A 12,004-nucleotide genomic window follows, 5' to 3' on the forward strand; every position below is an offset into this window, starting at 1 on the left:
GACGTTTTTTCATACATCACCCCCACTATGCTCTGCTCCTGAGCAGGTGATTGCCACCTGTGCTGAAACACCTTTCTTATCCATTAACCTGTTCAACACAGGTGCCTGCAATCATAAATTAAGAGAAAAGTCCAGAAACAGAGCATCTTGTTCCTTCTGGAGGGGTCATGTTGGGAGGTATGTACTGTGTATTATGGAAATAAAAAATAACGAAAATTTAATTAACATTGCAGAGCTAAACATGTCACTATAAGTTTGTTGTAGGTGAGTGTTTTTTACGATATTAAAAGATCAGACATATTAAACATATCTGATCATTTCAAGAAGACTATAACTCATACAATGAGTTGGTCGTGGAAATGCCTACTGTATTTATACTATTCTAGGCTAGTTCTATGTTTCCAATCACTTCACTCAGCAGTGTTTCAGAGACAGTGAAACAATTAACTAAATGAACTACATGAACAAATCTTTTGACACGGGCAGATAGCCATAGGGCTCACCAGGAAGATTCCTGGCAGGATGACGTGCCTGTGGGGCCGGTTTTGTGTGCTCTCATGTGACCCCCCCCCCCCCCACATGACAGGCAGCCCACCACACTCCGTACACTGCATTATCCCCATTCATTCTGTTATTCCATCTCTACAGTACAGCAACTCTGCCATCCAGTGATGCTGCCATGGCTACACGGTATGTTATAACTCTTATGCTGCCCATGTCAGGACACTTCTACAAAATTTTACAGGGCCACTTTTAGTTCCAAATACGCCCCTGGTCTCAGACACAACTGCAGCAAAGCACTCAAGGAATTTGCATACAATCAGGCCCTATGAGGGATCCCGCCCCCCTCAACAGACTGCATCCCCATTAGGGCTGTTTCTATACATTTCTTGGGCTGGATTTCCATCCCAATCCACCCCTGTCTTTTGAACTAATCTTTTGAGTGAATTAGATCATAATGAACTAGTCACCAGAATTAACTAGATTTCCCATCACTACAGTGTACTTCTCTTAGTCTGTCCCGCTCACTAATTCCTTCCTGTTGCTCTTCCACCTGCTGCTCACCAATTCCCACTCTGCCGAATGCAGCCATTTACCCACCCCTTAACTTGTGCTGTCATTAACCCAGGGACCTGTCTGTATTGGCTGGCACTGAGAGAGTGCTGCGGCTATGTCTGGTTCCATCCCAGGGCATACTGCACTCTGTGTGGCAGCACCAGCCGCACTACCCTAGTTACGGCCCTACTTCAGACTATCTTTTGACTGCAATTTACAGTTATTCATGTTGTTTGACCTTTACTTCATTATATCTAACTTTTTCTGTTTAGATCACATACATTTCTGGCTTTAAATTCCAGCAGTGTCACTGTTCAGCTGAATAATGTGCCGGCACCACCTTTTTCCTGTTCTGTACATGAGAATAAGCACTCTACACTACTAAAACATATGCCTTGTAAATGTATTCTTCTTTACATCTGCATTTGTCTATGAAGTACTCAAGCTCCAGCCTTTTCTAACGTTTCAAAATTAATTCCATCAGTGGATACACATAAGTTCATATACAGTATTTACAGTTACAATCACAACATCAATCTATGAAATACAGCAAGTGTTTAGAAACTCAAAATTTGTTTTGCTCATCTCATAAAGACAGAACTTAGAGGTAAGAGTATATTACACAGTGGAACATTTAGGAGATTATTATTAAGGCTGTTATGTTATATTGTGGTTTATTCTGGTTTAGTAGATAAAAAATGGAATTAAAGCTTCCTTTTTATGACATATTTTATGTACTGTAACTTTTACAAGTCTTGTTTTTAAAACCAAGATTGAGCACATACAAAAATAAAATGTAACATGCACAAGCCATTCTTACTTACTTTTTTCTGTGCTCCAGAAGATACATTAGGCCCAGGTGTGATTGGCATGTGAATCATTGTGTCCCTCCTCACTTCACTGGAGACTTTAGCGGGATGCAGGAGCGTTGTTTACTCTTATCGGGGCATCACAAATTCAGGGTTCTTAGAGATATTCTGGGAGAGTTGGTGAGTGTGTAACAAACATTTCAGTTATGAATCCCCTTACATTCTCGAGAGTATGTAGGTGGACACAGAAAGGGAAAGGGGAGCAAAGAACAGCATCAGGCTAGGAGAGGCAGTTTATGCAACAGGTCTTACATTTAATGTTAGAAGATGACATTGAGAAGAGAGGGGACTAATTGAAGGTGTTCAAGAAACTGCAGTCAAATTTCCTAGACACTTTTAAAACTTCGTAAGAAACTTGTACATACAGTAAGCATGTCAAACATACTTACTTTTCAGATTACAAAGTTCATAGCTATTTTTATCTTGCAGTTTGCCAGCTTACCATCTCCTACCAGTAAGTTCAATTCTAATTAGAGGTCAATCATTTTTTGGGAAAAAGTCTACTTATTTTTCATTTTACAGCAAAAGTCTGCACTTTTCTTGGGCGGGAGTACCATGTGTAATTCATCCTTTTTGGTTCCATGTCATTTAACATTTTGTGCAAAAATCAGAAAACACTGTAAAAGCTCTGCTACACTAAGGGCCCATACACAATTGGCGATAAAATGAGCGACGTCGCTCAATTTCCCCCTTCCTGAGAGACATCACTCATTTTGACGCCAGTGTGTATGCGGCCAGCATTGAACGATGAGCGGCCCTGCGGGTCGGCAATGATTGTCACTGTCGGCAGTGCATACAAGCTTGATCTGGACTGTCATCCAGGAGCTGCATGCACGGCACGCGGCTGCGTGATGTCACTGAGCGATATGAGCAGTCATATCTCTCAGTGTTTATGGGTGGCCGCCGACCGCCCGGCCTGGGAGGGGAAACACTAGATGACGTCACTCATAGAGCGACGTCATCTAATGTGTATGGACCTTAACTGTTGTACTAAGAAGGCAGCAATTTATACAGAAATATACTATTATAGAGAGACACAAGGGGAGATGTAGCAATCTTTTTAAAAAACAAAGATGAAGAAATTGCCCACAGCAACCAATCACCTTATAGCTATCATTTTATATAAGGAGTAAGGCCCTGTACACACAGGGGTGATGTGTGCTGAGCAATCTAGCTCAGACCACTCAGAACACATCTCTTCCCCTGCTCAGCACACAGCGGGATGTGTGCTGAGCGGGTGGGCGCTCACTTCACTCAGCAGTGGCCGCGCATCGCTATAGCTACGGGCATACACACGGAGAGATTCGTGCTTAATTTCTAAGAAATTTAGTCAGATTGCTTAGAATTTAAGCACGAATCTCTCCGTGTGTACCCCCCTTCAGAAAACCCAAGAGTTCAATATTTGTGGATCTCTGTAATCCCTTTTCTGCAGATGATGAGTCTCACATTAAAACCTCAGTATGACGAGTGGGACTTGTTGCTCACTGGTGGTGGTGGTGGTTTGGGTTGGGGGGTGCTAACATAACATTAAAGGCTTTATATATTCTGCTGTATATCTTCTCCAATTGTCCATATAACCAGTGGAGACACTACAGCAGCTGGAAGGGAGTCCTGGAATGCACATGGGCGATGATGGAACTGTAATGTAAAAGAGAAATTAATAATAAAGGTGGGAGGGACGTAAGTTACTCTATCTCCTACTATAGAAAGGGTGATAACTCTCTATCTCCCTTCCTATAGTACAGTGGGCACCCAATTAGAATCCCATGGTCATGGAATCAAATGCTGCAGAGAGCTCCAGTATGATTAGGATTTAACTGTCACCTCTGTCTCCTTGCCATCAGAAGATCATTAAGCATATATAGCAGGGATGTTTCAGTGCTAGGTTTTCTCCCGAGTCTTGACTGGAATGAATCATAAATATTATTGGTTGACAGGCATGTTTCTAGTAGGGATGAGCTGGTTCGTTTCTCAGAGAACTGAACCCCCCCGAACCTAGGGGTTCGGGGCGATCGAGCCACAGCTCGAATCTCCCTGCCAGCCCTGGATCCTTAATAGAGCCAAAACCTCAGGATACCGCTGTCAGATCCTGAGGTCTTGCCTTGGACTCAGGTCTCCATAGTAACCTATTGAAGACCGCTGATTGGCTGAAAGAGCTGTCTGTCATGGCTCTCAGCCAATCAACGTGTCCCCATAGGCTACAATGGCCAAGATGGATGTCCCACAGGGCTATTAGCGCTACCGCCTCCACTGCCAATACCGCCAACACTCCCTCACTGCCAGCACCCCTGCACTACCTGCACTGCCAACACTCCCTCACTGCCGGCACACTTGCACTGGGGACACTGCCACCACTCCTGCACAAAGGATACCGCTCACACTGCTGACACTGCCGGCACCCCTGCACTGAGGACACTTCAGGCACGCCCACACTGCTGACACTGCCAGCACACCTGCACTACTGCGCTGAGGACACCTCCAGCTCTCCTGCATTGCCGACACTGCCATCACCCCAGCAATGGGGACACTGCCAGCACTCCTGCACTGAGTACACCTCCCGCACTGCCGACACTGCTGGCACCCCAGCACTCCTGCATTGAATACACCTCTGGCATGCCCACACTGCCGACACTGCTGGCATCCCTGCACTCCTGCATTGAGGACACCTCCAGCACTCCCGCACTGCTGGCACTCTTGCACTGCTGACACTGTTGGCACCATCACACTTAGGACACCGCTGGCATCCCTGCGCTACCGACACTGCCGTCACCACAGCATTGAGGACACCGCTGGCACCCTGATCTACTGACACTGCCGATACCACCACACTGCGGACACCACTGTCATCCCTGCACTGCAGACGCTACTGCTCTAAGGACACCGCTGGCACCCCTGCACTGCCGACACTGCGGGCACCACCACACTCAAGACACTGCTTACAACCCTGCACTGATGACCCTCTGTCACAGTCAGTGCACTATTGGTGTATCTAACCTGCACTGTATCAGACCTGCACTGGTAACCCATGCTGTATTTGACCCACACTGTATCTGACCCACATTGTATTTGACCTGCACTGTAGCATACCCACACTGTATTTGACCTGTGCTGTGTGCAACCCCCACTGTGTCCGAACTGTGCTGTATCCATCCCACACTGTATTTGATCCGCACTGTAACCTGCACTTTATCCAGTCCATGCTGTATCTGTATCTCATACTGTATCTGACCTACACTGTATCGCGCACTTTATCTGACCTTGCACTGTAGTCAGCCCTCACTGTATGTGACACACAGTGTATCCAACCTGAACTGTAGCCTACACTGTATTCAGCCCATACTCTGACCTGCACTTTATCAGACCCGAACTGTATTCCGCACTGTATCCAACCTGCACTGTATCTCGTACTGTATCTGACCTTGCATTGTAGCCAACGTGCACTATATCCAACCCACACTCCGACCTGCACAGTATCCAACCCACACTGTATACGACCCGCACTGTGTGCAATCTGCACTATATACAACCCGCAATGAATTCCACCTACACTGTATCCGACCTGCCTTGTATCCACCTGCACTGTATCTGACCCACACTGTAACCTGCATTGTATCCGACTCGCTTTGTATCCAACCTGCCCTGTAACCCGCACTCTGTCTGAACCGCACTGTATCCGACCAGCACTGTAACCTGGTCAATATTTAACTGTGTGTCCCAAAGTATTCCGCACTGTACTATGCATGTACGCAATGCTGTCTTTTGTGATTGGGTAGAATTTGGGGAGCTGCTCGACAAAAAGGCTGATTGATCGAGACTTTACATGGGCACAGAGTGCCAGTCATCAGTGACCCAGGGCCCCCAGTAGGGAGGTACAGACTGGACACTGAGAATAGGCATGTGCTGGGGGCATGTGCAATTGTGTAGGGGGCATCAATGTCTGCTGTTGCTAGTTTACACATGGTTTCATTTTTTTTCTTTGCTGTTTCGTAACTACTTTAGAGCAATGATATTGTATACACGATTCTCAGGAAACTTCTGTGTTGGATTTTTTTCTATTGATAGTACTTGTGAGTTGGCTTGATTGGTTATTGCTAATACAGAACTAATTTGTAAAACATATTTAAACAAAAGCAACTGCCATGTGTTTGTGCCGCTGCTCTGTTGCTTAGTTTAGCCAGCCAGGCTTTGGCCTATGTTGGTGAACAATATTGTGAGCAGTGAGGTGGTCAAAATTGACTGCAAATGAGTGGAAATGAATGTTATTGAGGTAAATCATACTGTAGGATTAAAAACACCCCCCAAATCCTGTTATTTTAGCTGTTTTGATGTTTTTTTAAAAAAAAAATCCAGATCCAAAACCAAAACCAAAACCAAACCCTGAAAGGGTGGTTTTGGCAAGACCAATACAGATCCAAAACACGAAAGGAGATCCAGATCCAAAACCAAAACACAAATCTCGAAAAGTGTCGGTGCACATCTCTAGTTTCTAGTTGAGTTGCAGCCATTTTCTCAATAACCTTTCCTAGAAAAGGAAGGTTTGATACCAGTCTGTAGTTGGTTATACATTGGGGGTCATACAGCCAACAGATAGATCGATGGGTCAATTTCTTTAGTGGTTCAGGAAAAATGCCTGCCTGCAAGATAATTTTTGCAAATACAGGTTAAATTGCAGTACAGTATGTCTATAGGAGCTTGGTTGAGGCAGGATCGACATCATAGGTGGTGGGACAGAAGATTAAGGCAATTTCAGCAATGTGTTTTACATCCATTGGGTAAAAGCTGTTCCATGGATGCTTACATTGACAGGCTTGGTAGTTTGGCACTACTTCTTTTACGGCAATGTGGGGATTCCAGCCCGGAGGGAGGTTACTTTAACTGCAGACTATAACTGAAACTGTTCACACAAAAAATAATTTTCTACAGATGGGGGCTCTAAAGCCAAGATCTAATCCATCTTGTGTGAAATAAAAAAGAGGTCTCCTTATTTAATGCGGTATTTAACTATTTTTAAAAAGGTTGGTCTTAGAGGGCTTGCATATTATTCCTACAAATAGAGAGAGCTTAAGTTGAGATAGAAAAAAGGTGCAAAAAAAAATCATTTTTTTCAAGTGCATCCTGTTAAAACCTTCTGTAAACTACTACACTATATGCAAATAAAAATTAAATGACCGTACCATATGGCAACCATGTACACAGAAATAGGAATTTGTAATAATTATCAGTGAACAGGGGGTACTGTAATGTGGCATAATATGAACTGGGGCACTGTATGTCTTAATTTTAATTGTGGGTACTGTGTGTACTGGCAGCTCTATAATGTGACATAATGCAAAGTAGGGAACTATGATGGTTCATAAATAAACTAGGGCACTACCATATACAGTAGTATACTGTAATATTAACTAGGGCCCTTTTATGGGTCATAAATTTAATAACTGCTGTGGACAGGTGTCTCTCAAGAATCATTAGGGACATGGGCCCCTTCAATATGTTGCTATGAGGCCCACAAAGTTCTTGTTATGCCCCTGTACATTGGCAGAGTACAGCTTGGGTGGAGGATTGCCTTATTCAACCACATTCTCAGTAGTTGCTGCATTTGAATGGAGTGCTGATTTTTTAAGAAACATCCGGAGATATAAGAAACTTGTATGAGACACTTTTACATAGCAGGAGAAATATTTGTTTTCCCCAAATTATTACAGTACACGTTTGATGTGATGACAGCCAGCCTATACCTTCACAGGATAATTATTGATACCCATCAAGCTGAAATGTATTATATTCTGGGGATGACAGTTTCCGGGACTAGTGAGAAAAAGACACTGGTTCTGGAATAGCTTCCCTATGTCAGTTTTCAGGGATCTCACTAATATTCGCAGGATTAGAAAAATTGCTATCATTTTAGTGCAGGGATTAGTTATCAAATCTTATTCATTAATATATTTTACATAATATATTTATTGTTCTGGACATGTTAGAACTATTTTAATAAATGCTTGATTTTATTTTTCTTATGTGTATAAGGGGATGTAGTTAAAATGCGGCTGTCGGAATCCCAAATGACGGCAAAAGGCCAGCATCAAAAAAACGTCACCCGGAGTCCTGATCATTCTGACAGCTTGCGTTCTGCCGCCAGGGGGGTGGTTAGGTTTAGGCATTAGAAAGGGGGGTTAGGGGGCAGGGATGTGAAGGTTAAGGTTAGGTACTGTGGAGAGGGGCTAGGGTTAGGCACTTGGAAGGGGAGGTTAGGGTTAGGCACCAAGCGGGGAGGGTTAGGTTTTAGCACCTGGGAAGGGAAGGTTAGGGTTAGGCACCATTGGGGAAAGTTAAAGTTAGGCACCTCCTGGCAGGGTTAGGGTTAAGCACCCACAAGGGAGGGTTAGGGTAAGGGAGGGTTAGGGTAGAGGGCAGAGGGTTAGGTACTTTTGGTGGGATTCTGATGTCTGGGATGCCGCTGTCGGTATTCTGACCGCTGGCATCCCGTCCATCAGGATATCATACTGAATCCTGTATATGTATTAATATCCATAGACCCAGTGTTTTTTTTTAGTCTGTTTAGCAATAATATAAAGATCCGGTTATTTCTCCGGAGGTGCAGCAGAGTGGTGGATGCATATACTCTTTTGAGAACTGTATGAGCATCTCTACCCAGATGTTAATTTAATTCATATTATATATACTTTATTGATGTACAGTACTGTGTCTCTCATCAGTTGTGTCTGATACAGCCATATTATTGAGACAGTACGTGGTTTTGTAGGTCTGCATCCAAAGGTCTCACTAGATCATGAAGTTTTTTTTTCTCTCAGGTACATTATAAGGCTGATACTTATGTCTAGCTACACCCTAGAACTGATTCTGGTGTTGTAGAGATGAATCCAACCTTGAGTCCCTTTTTTGTTGACTTATCAGACTGGACTGGTATATGTTTGTTTAAGATAGTTGACGATCTAGTCTATGAGCTTAAGAATGTTTCACATTCCACATGGTGGGACACCTTTCACATTTTCGTACTCCTTTCCAGTGTTGATCTGTGTAGGCACCATTGCCTGCTGGCCCTTCAACTAGAAGTGCTATTATTCCTCCTATGCAGTTACAATCACTACCAGCATGGAGAAAGCAAGGCTAAAGAGGGACATAAAGTGGTTGTAAGAAGCAGAAGATGGCAACTTTATTTGTCCTTAAAAGACTAATGTGTAAACACTTTCATTTATAGGGGGAGATGTATCAAACATTGGAGAAAGATTAAGTGTAGAGAGATAAAGTACCAACCAATCAGCTCGTAGCTGTCATTTTTTAAAAGAGGCCCAGATTTATCAAGCATTGGAGATTGGTAATTTGCACGGTGATAAAGTACCAACCAATCACCTCCTGTCATTTTTCAAACACAGCCTGTAACATGGTAGTTGGTACTGATTGGTTGGTACTTTATCACTGTGAAATTTAATCACTCTTCAAGGCTTGAGAAATCTGGGCCAGAGCCTGTGACATGGCCGTTAGGAGCTGATTGGCTGGTACATTATCTCTCTCCACTTTACCTACCTCCAAGCTTTGTTACATCTCACTCATAGGGGAAGATGTATTGAGCCTGGAGAAGGGATAAAGAAGTGATAAACCAGTGATAAGCGCAAGGTGATAATGCACCAGCCAGTCAGCTCCTAACTTTCAATTTTCAAATCTGTAATGATTGGTTGGTGCGTTATCACCTTGCACTTATCACTGCTTTATCACTTCTTTATCTCTTCTCCAGGTTAATACATCTGCCCCATAGATTGTTAAATCTGTGATATGGGCCCTCATTCCGAGTTGTTCGCTCGCAAGCTGCTTTTAGCAGCTTTGCACACGCTAAGCCGCTGCCTACTGGGAGTGTATCTTAGCTTAGCAAAATTGCGAATGAAAGATTTGCAATATTGCGAAAAGACTTTTCTGTGCAGTTTCTGAGTAGCTCGAGACTTACTCTGCCAGTGCCATCAGTTCAGTGCTTGTCGTTCCTGGTTTGACGTCACAAACACACCCAGCGTTGGCCCAGACACTCCTCCGTTTCTCCAGCCACTCCCGCGTTTTTCGCAGAAACGGCAGCGTTTTTTCAATCACTCCCATAAAACGGACTGTTTCCGCCCAGAAACACCCACTTCCTGTCAATCACATTACGATCACCAGAACGAAGAAAAAACCTCGTAATGCCCTGAGTAAAATACCTAACTGCATAGCAAATTTACTTGGCGCAGTCGCAGTGCAAACATTGCGCATGTGCAGTTAGCGGAAAATCGCTGTGATGCGAAGAAAATTACCGAGCGAACAACTTGGAATGACCACCATAGTTGGATCCAAACATCTGCTACTTGTTTTGTATTAGCACATACAGTATATTGCCCTTATTTTTTCCACCAGTTGAAGTTGCTATTTGTTCATGAATCTCAAAATTACAGTTTGTAGAAATAAGTAGATTCAAAACAGTGCATTCAATATCTTATGACCATAGTTTTGTTACAAGTAGGTTTTCTTAGAAGTTCTTGTTTTCCTGTGCAGGCCAGTGAGAGTGGTGATATTCATTAAATTCCTCTTAATTATGGTATAAAGAAAAGAAAGGATCATACAGTACCTTAGGGCAGTCTTATACTGTATATGCTAGTGTAGCACATTTCAGAAAAGTGAATGCAAATTGGGGGGTAGATGTATAAACCTGGAGAAGGCATAAGGAAGTGATAAACCAGTGATAAAGCAGTGTTAAGTGCAAGGTGATAATGCACCAGCCAATCAGTTCCTGTTAATTTACATATGGGAGCTGATTGGCTGGTGTGTTTATCACCTTGCATTTGTCACTTCCTTATGCCTTCTCCAGGTTAATACATCTACCCCAGTATATATTCACTGCTCACCATAAATTAGGTGACAAATGGATACCTCCGTTTGGCAGATCTGGGGGCAGATGAATTAACCTGGAGAAGCCATAAGAAAGTGATAAACCAGTGATAAGTGCAAGGTGATAAACACACCAGCCAATCAGCTACAATATGTAAATTAACAGTTAGGAGCTTATTGGCTGTTGCGTTTATCACCTTGCACTTATCACTGGCTTATCATTTCCTTATGCCTTCTCCAGGATAATACATCTGCCCCATTGTTCCTTGAGCTTGTCTCTAAGGTCCTCTTTACCAGTATGTATTCATTTTTAATGTTGTATTGGAAGCTACACAATCCCATACTTAAGATACACCATTATACATTTTTACAGGCAATTTCTGGTATTCCAGCATGTTAACAATTGTGAATGTTGACACTCAATTTTTTTTTTACAATTTTAAAGTTAGGGTTAGGATTGGAGTTAGGATTAGGGTTTGTCAACCTTGTGGATGACAACTCTTGACATGTCCACCTCCCATAAATATAGACATTCTGGTGTTGACATTTTGAATGTCTATTTCATGAATGTCTATATTTTGTACCACATCCCTCACTGTGAATCATTTCTGTAAGAGGCAGCCAACAGCCACTGTGCTAAATTTTTTGTTATACTTTTTGAAATGTCAATGCTTTAGCCTATCCCTACTCCTATCCCAACAATACTCTGAAGTTTGCATCTCTGTAAAATGGCTTGTTCCACCGTGTAACTTAAATAGCATACAAGTTGCACACTAACTTTTTCTTGTATACCACATAACTTGTTAGAGAAGAAATCTGGTTGAAATGTACTGCTTTAACAGTTTGATGGCATTAGACTTCTCTAACGGCTAGCTGTGGTCATTTTATTCACAATTTGTTTTGCAGTATTTCATTTATTTATTTTATGTATTTAATTATTGATTGATTGATTGATTGATTGATTGATTAATACACTATTATTAATTATATTCAGTCTCTCAAATTCAGGGAAATAACATTAATAGTTCAACACATGGAGATAGCCAAGCAGCATCAAAGGTTGAAGGCAAAGTATAATTACCGGTAGGGTAGGGGATCTTAATAAAGTGGCAAGCCCTTTTAACAATTATATGCTCTAGAATACTGTAGGAAATAATTTAATTATAAAATGTAAGGTGTGGACCAGTGCATATCCCAAACACTGCATATTCAATACA

General features: G+C 42.6%; 1 protein-coding gene across 1 annotated transcript in view; it reads left to right on the top strand.

Moving 5' to 3' along the window:
• Nucleotides 1-12,004, top strand: part of KCNA10 (potassium voltage-gated channel subfamily A member 10) — a 58,229-nt gene that overhangs the window by 10,542 nt on the left and 35,683 nt on the right. The gene's annotated exons all lie outside the window — the stretch shown is intronic.

Source organism: Pseudophryne corroboree, chromosome 2 (genome assembly GCF_028390025.1).
Source record: "Pseudophryne corroboree isolate aPseCor3 chromosome 2, aPseCor3.hap2, whole genome shotgun sequence".
Classification (NCBI taxonomy): domain Eukaryota; kingdom Metazoa; phylum Chordata; class Amphibia; order Anura; family Myobatrachidae; genus Pseudophryne; species Pseudophryne corroboree.